At 37.3% G+C, this 11,054-nt stretch overlaps 1 pseudogene; it reads right to left on the minus strand.

The window, feature by feature from the left end:
- Positions 1-9,826: 9,826 nt before the first annotated feature.
- Positions 9,827-10,685, minus strand: LOC105743829 (annotated as a pseudogene).
- Positions 10,686-11,054: the final 369 nt, after the last annotated feature.

The following is an 11,054-nucleotide window of genomic DNA, read 5'->3' on the forward strand; positions in this document are numbered from 1 at the left end:
GTTTTTTAGCTTTTTCCTAAAAAGCTAGGTTCAACAACATGCTGATAGTTCGCAGGGTCATTACTGTACCCATCTTCTATGTAAAAATGTATGGCTTTGCCCCTGTCATGTGTTTTAGCTTTTTCCTTGCCCTGTTTTCGGTATCTAGTCCTTGAGTACTCACATTCCTTTTAATTGTGGTATACCTTTCTATTTGTATTTCTTCTTATGAGTTCTTATACTAGGGAAGCTATGATATTTACACATGTGGGTTTTGTTTATTTCACCTATGAGTATATCTTCAAGGGGCATCAACTTAAATATGAAGGCTTTGAGTTTATTATACTTTATAGCTGAGTAATACTCCATTGTATAAAAAAACCACATGTTTTCAACCATTCCTCATGTGATGGGCAGCTTGGTTGTTTCCAAGGCTTAGTCATCACAAATTGTGCTGCTATAAACATAGGTACACATATATCACTATAATACGATATTTTCATTTCCTCTGGAAAAATTCCCACTGGGGAATAGCTGGATTGAATGAGATTTTCAGTCCTAGTTTTTTAAGGAGTCTCCACACTGATTTCCATAATGGTTGCACCAGTCTACATTCCCACCAACAGTGGAGAAGGGTTCCTTTTCCCCCACAGCCTTACCAACATTTGTTGTTGGATTTTTTTATGGTAGCCATTCTTTCTGGGGTAAGATGGTATATCAGTGTTATTTTAATTAACATTTCATGGATGGTTAATGATGTGGAGCATTTTTTCAAATATTTATTCACTTCTTTAATTTCATCCTCTGAGAAGTGTGTGTTCATCTCGGATGTCCATTTCTGGATTGGGTCATTAAACTTTGGGGTGCTAATGTTTTTCAGTTCTTTATATATTCTAGAGAGCAGAACTTTGTCTGAGTGCTTATTTGTCAAGATTTTTTCGAAATTTGTAGGTTGTCTTTTGACTTTGTTGGTAATTTCTTTTGACATTCAAAAACTTCTGAATAAGAGGAAGTCCCAGTTGTTAATTCTTTCAAGTATTATCCATGCGATTTGGTTTTTGTTCATAAACTCTTTGCCTACCCCTATGTCTTCAAGAGTTCCTCCTGCATCTGTTCTGGGAGATTCCGTGTTTGTGTTTTAGTGTTTAGATCTTTAATCCAATTTGACTTTAGTTTAGTGCATGGTGACAGACCTGGGTCAAGTTTTAGTTTTAGTCATATAAAGAGCCATTTTTTCCAGCATCATTTGTTAAAGAGGCTATCTTTCTTCCAGTAAGGATGTTTGGCCCCTTTGTAGAAGATCATGTGGCTAAATGTGTTCCTAGGTGTATCTGCAATTTCTAATCTATTCCACGGTTCTTCAGGTCTATTTTGTTGCCAGTACCATGCTGATTTTGTCACATTAGCTTTATAGTATAATTTCAAGTTAGGAATTATAATGCCTCCTACCTTGTCTTTGTTGGCCAGGATTGCCTTTGCTATTGCAGGTCTTTTCTGGTTACAAATAAATTTTAGGGGCGATTTATCAAGGTCTGGGCGGTATGTTCTGGGTAGTTTGATTAAATCAGTACAGTAATTTTGGGAGCATGGCCATCTTCCCAAAGTTGGTTCTTCCTATCCAGGATCAGGGAACATCTCTCCATTTTCTGAAATCTAGTACTATCTCTTTTTTTTAGAGTAATGTAATTTACCTTGAAAAGATCTTTGACTTCTTTAGTGAGATGCATTCCAAGGCATTTCATTTTCCTCGGTGCTATTGTAAATGGTATTGCTTCTCTAATTTCCTTCTCAGTGTGTTTGTTATCTGTGTAGAAGAATGTTACTGACTTTTGGGTATTGACCTTGTATTCTGCTATGCTACCGAATTTGTCTATCAATTCTAGTAGCTTCTTGGTGACATTTTTTTGGGTCTTCCAAGTAAAGTATCATGTCATCTGCAAATAATGATAAATTAACTTCTTCTTTACCTGTTCTTATTCCTTTTATTTACCTCTCTTGTTTAATAGCTCTAGCCAATGATTCCAGAACAATATTGAATAGGATGGGTGATAGAGGACATCCTTGTCTTGTACCAGATCTGAGAGTAAAAGATTTCAGAATATCCCCAATTAGAATTATATTAGCCGTTGGCTTGACATAGATGGATTTTATCCGATGGAAGTAGAGACCATCTATTCCAATTTTCTGTAGGACTTTGAACATGAATGAGTTTTGGACTTTGTCAAAAGCTTTATCTGCATCAATTGAGGTGATCATGTGATTTCTACATTTGGTTCTATTTTTTTTTGGTGGAACTAGAGGTTGAACTCAGGCTACTGAGCTTGCCAGGGAAGCACTCATTCCACTGAGCCATCTCCCTAGCCCCTATAGATTTGGCTCCATTGAATGGTGTGTTACATTTCTAGATTTTTGAATATTGTACCATCCTTGCATCCCTGGGATGAATCCTACATGGTCATGGTGTATAATATTCTTCATAATTTGCTGTATTCTATTTGCTAGGATTTTGTTGAGGATTTTGGCATCTATGTTCATGCGGGAGATAGGCCTGTAGTTCTCTTTCTTAGTTGCATCTTTCCCTGGTTTTGGTATGAGTGTAATAGTTGCCACGAGGAAAGATTTTGGGAGGATTGCTTCCTTTTCACTTGCATTGAAGTGTTTGAGGATATAAGAATTATATCATCCATAAACTTCTTGTAGAATTCAGCTATGAATTCATCAAGACCTGGACTTTTCTTTGTCAGTAGGTTTTTTCTTACATTTCATATTTCTTTGGCTGTTATTGGGTTATTGAGAGTGGTTATATCCTCTTGATTCAGGTTTGGTAGTTTTTACCTTTCTAGGAATCTGTTCACTTCTTCTGTGTCTTCTATTCTGTGAGAGTAAAGGTTCTCAAAGTAGCTATTGATAATCTTCTGAATTTCCACTGAGTCTGTGGTAATTACACCCTTTTCATTCCTTATTATTTGTATTCAAATTTTTTCTTTCCTCTTTTTGATGAGGTTAGCCAGGGGCTTATCAATATTATTTAATCTTTCTAAGAACCAGGTTTTTATTCATTAATTCTTTGAAATGTTTTCTTCATCTCAACTGAATTAATTTCTGCTCTAATCTTTAAGATTTCTTCTCATATTTGGGGTCATATTTGGGGTCTGGATTTGTTTTCTAGATGCTCTTCCTTTTCTAGATGCTGGAGGTCCAACATTAGGGTGTTTATTTGTTCCTATTCTGTTTTCCTAATGTATGAGTTCACAGATATTAATTGCCTTCTGAGGACTGCTTGCATGGCATCCCATAAATTCTGATAAGTTGTGTTTGAATTTTTATTGAATTATAAATATTGTTGAATTTCTTCCTTAATTTCATCTGTGAACCATTAGTTGCTGTTAGAGCACTGCTTAGTTTCCATGTATTTATGATTTTTTTTTTCTTGCCTTGCTTATTTCCAGTTTCATTGCCCTGTGGTCAGATAATATACATGGGATAAATTCTGTTTTCTTGCATATAGTTAAGCATGACCTATGGACCAGTATGTGGCCTATTTTAGTAAATGACCTATGTGCCGCTGAAAAAAATGTATATTGAACTGTTTTGGGGTGGAATACTCTGTATATGTCCACTAAGTTCATTTGTTCCAAGCTCTGGTTCATTTCTACTATTTCTTTGCTAATTTTTTGTCTGGTTGACCTATCTTTTTGGGATAAGGGAATGTTAAGGTTTCCTTTTAAGATTGTGGTATTGTATAATAGATTTATATAGTGGCTGTCTTTATTTTGCTTGATCATTCTTGGTTTGAAGCTGAGACTATCTGAGAATATGATTGCTACCCTTACTTCTTTCTGTGATGCTGGGGAGTGCATTATTGTTTTCCATCCTTTGACTTTCAGCCTATGAATGTCATTATGAGTTAAATGTGTTTCTTGTATACAGCATATTGTTGAATTTTGTTTCATAATCCACTGTGCCAGTCTATTTCTTTTAATTGGTGAATTGAGTCCATTTCCATTGATGGTTATAATTGAGATGTATTGAATTACAATTGACATGTTATTTACCTGCTCTTGTTTATTCCTTTTTGTCCTGTACTTTATTGTTTGCCCTAATTAGTATGTTCCCTCTGTTTTTGTTCTTGGATTTCTGATCATTTTGGTCCCTCTCTAGAATATCTATTATTAATCTGTGTAGGGTTGGCTTTGTCATTATTAATTTCTTTAGTTTTCCTTTGTTATGAATGTATTTTACTTCTCCATCAAACTTGAAAGAGAGTTTTGCAGGGTATAGTAGTCTGGGCTGAAGTTTATTTTCATAGAGGACTTAAAGTACTCTCCTCCATGTTCTTCTTGCCTTCATGGTTTGTGAAGAGAAGTCCACCATTATTCTGATGGGTTTTCCTTTGAATGTGATCTGTTTCTTGCCTCTGGCAGCTTTCAGTACATCATCCTTGTGATGCATTTCTGGGATCTTGACTATTATATGTCTCAGTGTATTTTTACTTGGGTTGAAGTTATTTGGAGTTCTTTATGCTTCAGTTAACTGGATGTCAGATTGCTTCCTTATATTTGGGAAGTTTTCTGCTATTACTTCTTCCCATATATTTTTTATATCATTTGTATTGACTCCTCCTTTCTCATTGATGACTATTAGTCTCACATTATTTGTCTTTGAATCATCTTGCAGGTGGTGAATTACTTTTTCCTGCATCCTAGTTGTTTTAAAAGATCTTTTCTTACCTTTTCACTAACTGCGACAACGTCTTCAAGATCTGAAACTCTATCTTCACTTTCACTCAAATGATTTTGCAAGTTTGTGATTAAAATTTTAAGTTCTTCTATATCTCTTTGACTCTGCTTCATGTGATTTATTTCTTTCTTGTGTTGCTCCTTCAAGGAATCTATCACTTTTCTAATCTCTTTTTTATTAGTGTCTTCTTGAGAAGCAGTTATTAATTCTTTTACTTCAGAGTTTATTTCTGATCTGATTTCCTCTATATGTTTCTGCATTTGATTTTTATTTCATATGCTCTTAATTCAGAGATTTATTTTTTTTCTTTTCAGAGTTTAATTCTGTTCTTAAATCCTCTATACCTTTCTGCTGTTGTTTCTTTACTTCAGACACTATTAATTCATACATTTCTTTTTATTTAGAGATTAATTCTGGTCTGAGTTCCTCTATACCTTTCTGCTGTGTTTTTTTTTTAACTTCAGACACTATTAATTAAAACATTTCAACTGTGTTAGTGTCCTCTGCACTTGCTATGGGTGAGCTTGGGACCTGAAATTGCATTTTGCTCCTTCTCTTTGTCATTTTATATAGCATTGTCCACTGATCATTGGTGTAGACCTTTGGTGCAGTTGTAAACTTAGCACCTACTAATATTCAGGTACCAATATACCAAGTTCTACTTCATTCAGTTATGCCTGGCTTGGGTCTGTCTACTGTGCTCAGCTCCTTCCTGCTGTTGCCCTTGGAGGTGGGTCTGCTATCCCCCTCTGGAAAGATATTCTGGTCCTGTATTAGCTGAATAGTTTTGAGTCTAGTCTCACTGCAGGGACTTCAGCTGCAGAGTTTTACTCCAGGCCTATAAGCCAGGCCTGGGCTGGATCTGGAGCAGTACAGTGTGGCAGGAGAGCACAGAAGCTCGCCCACATACTCACAGGGCCTTGACTGTGGCTGTTCTGGAGGGGTTTCAAGGCGTGGTGTAAATTCTCACTCACAGGGCAGGCTGTGCTGGCTCTGGAGGGGCAGGGGAGGTCCACAGAAGGCTGGGAAAGGTCTCTGTCTCACAGCGGGCCTGATCTTGGTCCTGCGGGTACAGCAGAGAGCAGAAGCTCTTCCACACACTCCCAGGGCCTGGGATTGGGTGGCTCTAATGCGTGTTGTTTCTAATAATCTTTTCTTTAACAAATAATTTTCTCTGACAATCTTTCTTTCTATGTATGTATATATGTATGTATTTTATACAAAGTCTCACCTTGTAGCTCAGACTCATAGTGATCCTCCTCTCTCAGCCTCTCCACCACTGGGTTTACAGGCAAGTGCCACCACCCATCCAGGTTTTGGTTCCCGGCACAGCATGCCCAGGGTTCTGGTGCCAGCACAGCATATAGTATCGGGAGGATCAAACCCAGGTCCTTGAGCTTGTCAGGCAGTCCCTTAGGCCCCTAGATATCACCCCAGCTCCTCTGTGACCATCTTTTGAGTCATTTTTTGTCATCTTCCAAACCTGGTTTTCAAAGTTCCTGAACAGCTCTTCAAATCATCCACCCATACCCAAGAAGCACTTAGGTTCTATAACATAAGTTTTCTCATCCTATAGTAAAATCTATCACAAGTAGTTTGAAAAAGCACTTTTACTGAGGAGATGGCTTTGATTTTAAAAAGGTAAGATTTATTCACAAGTCTCTCCTGTTCCTGGCTCCATTTCAAACTATGGGCTTCTGATTTACCCAGTACATAAGTCTGAAATAAACTTCAGTTGAGAAATGCTGATTACATAATTCAACAAGATCTAATAATCTCTTGAAAATTTTGTTATTGGTAGCAAAAGCTGGTTGTATTAATTTGCCTTTTATTTTTGTGAAAAATATACAATTTATTTCATTAAAGATGACTCAGGTTGTTATATTCATAAAATTATCTTAACCTGGAAAGTGTCTGTTAGATTATAGGACACAAGTGACAGAGTAGTTTTTACTGAAGCTTGAACATTTTCAGTCTTGTCTTGGTTTGAACTTCAAAAATTGAATCCTTTTGAGTTATTCTTTGTGGTAAACTATGTCCTAAAGACTCTCCTGTCCTAATTGTTGGGTTCTGTGAATATTATATTATAAGACAAACAACATTTCAAGTCCTTCTTGTATCATAAATTGAGATCATTCTGAGTAGGTTACCCTTGTAAGAGAGAGAGAGAAGGATCAAGATCAGTAGAAGAAGTGATTGTAGAACAAGAGAAGCCCAGAGATGGCCAGGAATCTAGGCAATCTTAGAAGTCTGGCAAAATATCAAGAATAGTTCTTCACAGCAAAACTGGAAGAAGCAGCGCTGTCCAAATAGCTCAGCAGATTAAAGTGCCTGAAATCAGGCACAGGGGCCAGGAGTTCAATCTCTGGGCCTGCAGTGCTGGCCCTGGCCCCAGGGGCACATTGAGTTGGCAATTGAGACTGGCTGTGGTGGTGCACACCTGTAATCTCAGCACTTAGGAGACTGTAAACAGGCAGACCACTACGAATCAAATCTAGTTGTGAGACCCTGAACACCCATTACACCTTTAAAAAAAAAAAACTGGAAGAAGCCATCCATACTGGCATACTGTGATTTTAATCCAGTGAAAAAGTAGTTTAACCCAATGGGAAATACTTTGACCAATTGACTATAAAATAATAAGTGTGCATTGTTTGGAATTACTAAATTTATGCCAGTTTGTTACAACAGCAATATTATGAGATGGGTCAGTGCTAAATTTAGAGGCATAATAGATGTAAGCTTCCAAAACCAACAAAGCACTATGGAGAGATTTCTTTTCTATTCTTAGTAAAGCTATTTGCTCTTTGCATCTGAGAAACATTTTGTAAATATCTAGATTATGCCTATTGGTATGATTTTAGATTTCATAGCATAGACTGTGGATTATTCAGAGTACTTGCCTTTTTGTGACACCAAAATACTTGCCCAGTGTTACATTCTTGGTAAATGTCAAGACAGTTAAGTTTCCTTTGATGTGTTTTATGACAAAAGGAGGAAATACAGCCCCTTCATGTGTACACGCACACCACTCTCTTTGCCAAATGAATTGGAGCTGCTTCTGATAATATTTTCTCATGGAGATTAAAAGGAAAACACATTTACTAGAGAAATAATCATGCATTAGAAATAGCAAAATGTGTAATAGTTTTAAATTAAGAGACCACCTTTTCCACAATACTTGTAATCCAAGCTATCACTTAATGATTTGCCTTGAGTAATTAATTGTTCAGTAATATCCACAATGATTCACTTCACTCTAAGTAGAAATCAAAAGGGTGAATTAAAAAGCTTCATGTAGCCAAAAAGCCTTGTATCTGTTCAGTCTTGAATCCTTTAATAAACTCTGTCCTGGCAATAGGAAAGCCTTACTGGATCTGATTTACCATCTTGGTCATTAGAGGAATACACATTCAGCAGCTTCCTTTTGCTTTCTCCATTCAAGTGATTTTTTTTCAGTCTTCATGACAAGCATTTACAAAGGGGTTTTTCCAACTTGTAAGAATTTCCAAGTGCTGTATTGCCCCTTTTAAACAAGAGGGTAATCCCATAATACAAAATTGGTTATCAGCCTGAGTTGAGATTCAGTACCTGTTGTCTGTCTAAGCTGCATGTTTCACTTTCCTTTGTGAAGGACAATGAAAATATTAGGAAACATGTTTTATGTGTACTTGAAGTGGTGTTTTGGAATCTTTTCCCTTGGTTCCTTGAATTATTACTTAAATTATGACACATGGAAGGAAAAACTGGGTAATACTTCCAAAATTTATAAATAACAATTTTTATAGTATTCAACAATAGCTTTCTGCTTCACCCAAATGAGTAACTTTTCTAAAGCTACTCAACTATTAAGTAGCAACAGAGATTTGTTGTCTACCAGTCTATTTGGAAGCTTGTTGCTCAACACACCATAATATGTTGCTTTTCAAAAATACAAAGAACAAATAAAAAAACAGGAAAAATGTACCATAGTCAATGGATATGGACAAAGTATAGAACCACAATGATGGAGCTGCTAACAACAGAGTAGTTTTGAATCAGATGATCTACAAAGTTATTCCAAAGATACTTCAAAGGAGAAAAACCAGTTTAAAAAGATATAGATTATTATACACCCTTGTTTATGAATATTCATAATTTTTCTCCTCAAAAGCAAACATTACACTTTAATAAAAATCAAACACAGAGCTTTCATTTTGCCTGACATAATAATTTCACAAAAAATCAATTAAAAAAGACTTTAACTGGTGTTTCTTACAACTAAGTACATGCCAGAGTTACCTGTGGAGGTTTAAAAAATATTTAGATTCACACCTCACTTTTGAAGATGGCAGCAATGGTGGATCAGGACACCAGTGTTTTTATTTTACCTTTTTTCTGAATGATGCAGTGGACTGAGCTCAAGACCAAAGGATTTTCCAACACCCCTCAAGTAACTCTGTTTCCTTCTGGTTGAGTCACTGATTTTAGGTTGACTGGGGCACTTTGGGTACTTTTGGCAACTGCATAGGGGTATTTGGAACTTTCTTTGCAAATTTGTTAGCAGTAGTGAAGAGCTTGGCCTCTGGCTTTTTTGGAGTTTGTCTCAGGTCTTTCTTCCCTGGTGAGGATTTTCTTTGTTTCTTCCTCTGTCCTATTTTTGGCTTCTTCTGCTGCCCTGCACTCAAGGTCCCAGGAGGTGGCAGGGCCTTTCTCTTCCTTCCCTGAGGTGTGCTGGGACCAGGGCTCTCTTTTGGAGACATTTTCTGTGGGATATGTTTATGCACCTCAGCATTTTCTTTTACTGGAGTCAGGCCTACTGGTACCAGTTGTGGAATTTCCTCATTAGATTCATTTGTCACTTTAACTTGGGTTTTCACTTTGCTGGTATTTTTCTTCTGAGACCCAGGGCTACTCACAGAAGCATCTTTAGTTTTAAATGGCACATTCCCTTTAGTTTAGGTGTTATGTCACCTTTAGTTGGGGCTGATGTAGCCTTCTTAGCTTTTTTCCTTTAACTTTTTCTTTACCCCTTCAACTTTCATTTTTCACAAAGACTGTGCTCTTTCTCTTTCTTCTTAGGCTCATTTTCCTTTAGCTGATGGATGACCATTTTGATGGCATCATTTCAGTAAGAGATAAATGAAGAAAAGATGGGAAGGTAAACTGACTTCCCAGTTTTCCCAAATAGGAGTTTCATACTTTCCCACCTCTCTGGTAACTTTTGGACAGAATTTCTCCATAGCAGCAATGTTTTTAGTGATATCGTGAGCCTGTGTGACCAATGTACACAGCACTGCAAGAACCACTGTGGGAAATGTTTAAGACAGTCCCACCTAGGGAGTTGCTGATCTCTGCTGATAAATTCTTGGCCAGAAGATTTATGGGTACTGGAACTTCTTTTCTTTGATCGAAATGTCTTCCTATATGGGAGGGCAAAAGCCACCTAGTTCTTTCATCATTAAGGAAGAAGTCAAAACTATTCAGGGGCTGGAGCTTGGATTCATAGGCCTTATATTCGTTTTTAAAGTTCGGAAGGTGATAACCTGAGAAATTGTCTTAATTCCATGCTAGTTCAAAAGCTTTCTATCAAAGCATTCAGTCTGTTCAGTTGACTGGAGTTAATCCTTGACAAATAAACAGATTTCTGACAGATCTGACCAAATACCATGAGGCAAGGACAATCTGACCCTCAGTTCTTTTCCTGGAGTTTTCCATAGTACCACCATTAAAAATAAATTTTCATCCTCATTCAAAAGTAATCTGGTTTTGTTCTTCCTGAACTTAAAATATGTCAACAAAGCTTCCACTGCCTTTCTAATCTGCTCTTTGTCAAACTGTGTTAGTGAGGGCCACTCTGCGGGAGTTGATGTGGTTGGCAAAGCCAACTCTAGGGAAGAGAATCGGTCCTCCATCTCACTCTCACCTCGTGCAAACCAACACGCCACTCCGGAGATGGCTACCTGCGTGTACATGAAAATATGCATAATTATATGTCTATGTGAGCGTGCTTTCAACCTACTCTAATTCAAAATCATAAATTATTTTATTAGGTTTTACTCAAAAAGAAACAGAGGAGCTGGCAAGATTGCTCAGAGGACTAAGTACCTGCTTAGGCAAGTTCAGGAACCCGGGTTCAATTCCTGGCACCACATGTTCCTCCAGAGTCACCCTCAGGTGTGCTGAGCCAACCACTGAGTCCGCACATGGTGGCACATGCCTGTAATCCCAGCAATGGGGAGGCTGAAGACAGGAGCATCACCAAGAGTCTGAGCTGTGTAGTGAGAATCCATACCAAATACTTTTTTAAAAAATAAAGAAACAAAAAGAGAAGATGAGGTATTTTGTAGGTCATT

The sequence above is a fragment of the Octodon degus genome, unplaced genomic scaffold (genome assembly GCF_000260255.1).
Source record: "Octodon degus isolate 3935 unplaced genomic scaffold, OctDeg1.0 scaffold00172, whole genome shotgun sequence".
Lineage (NCBI taxonomy): Eukaryota > Metazoa > Chordata > Mammalia > Rodentia > Octodontidae > Octodon > Octodon degus.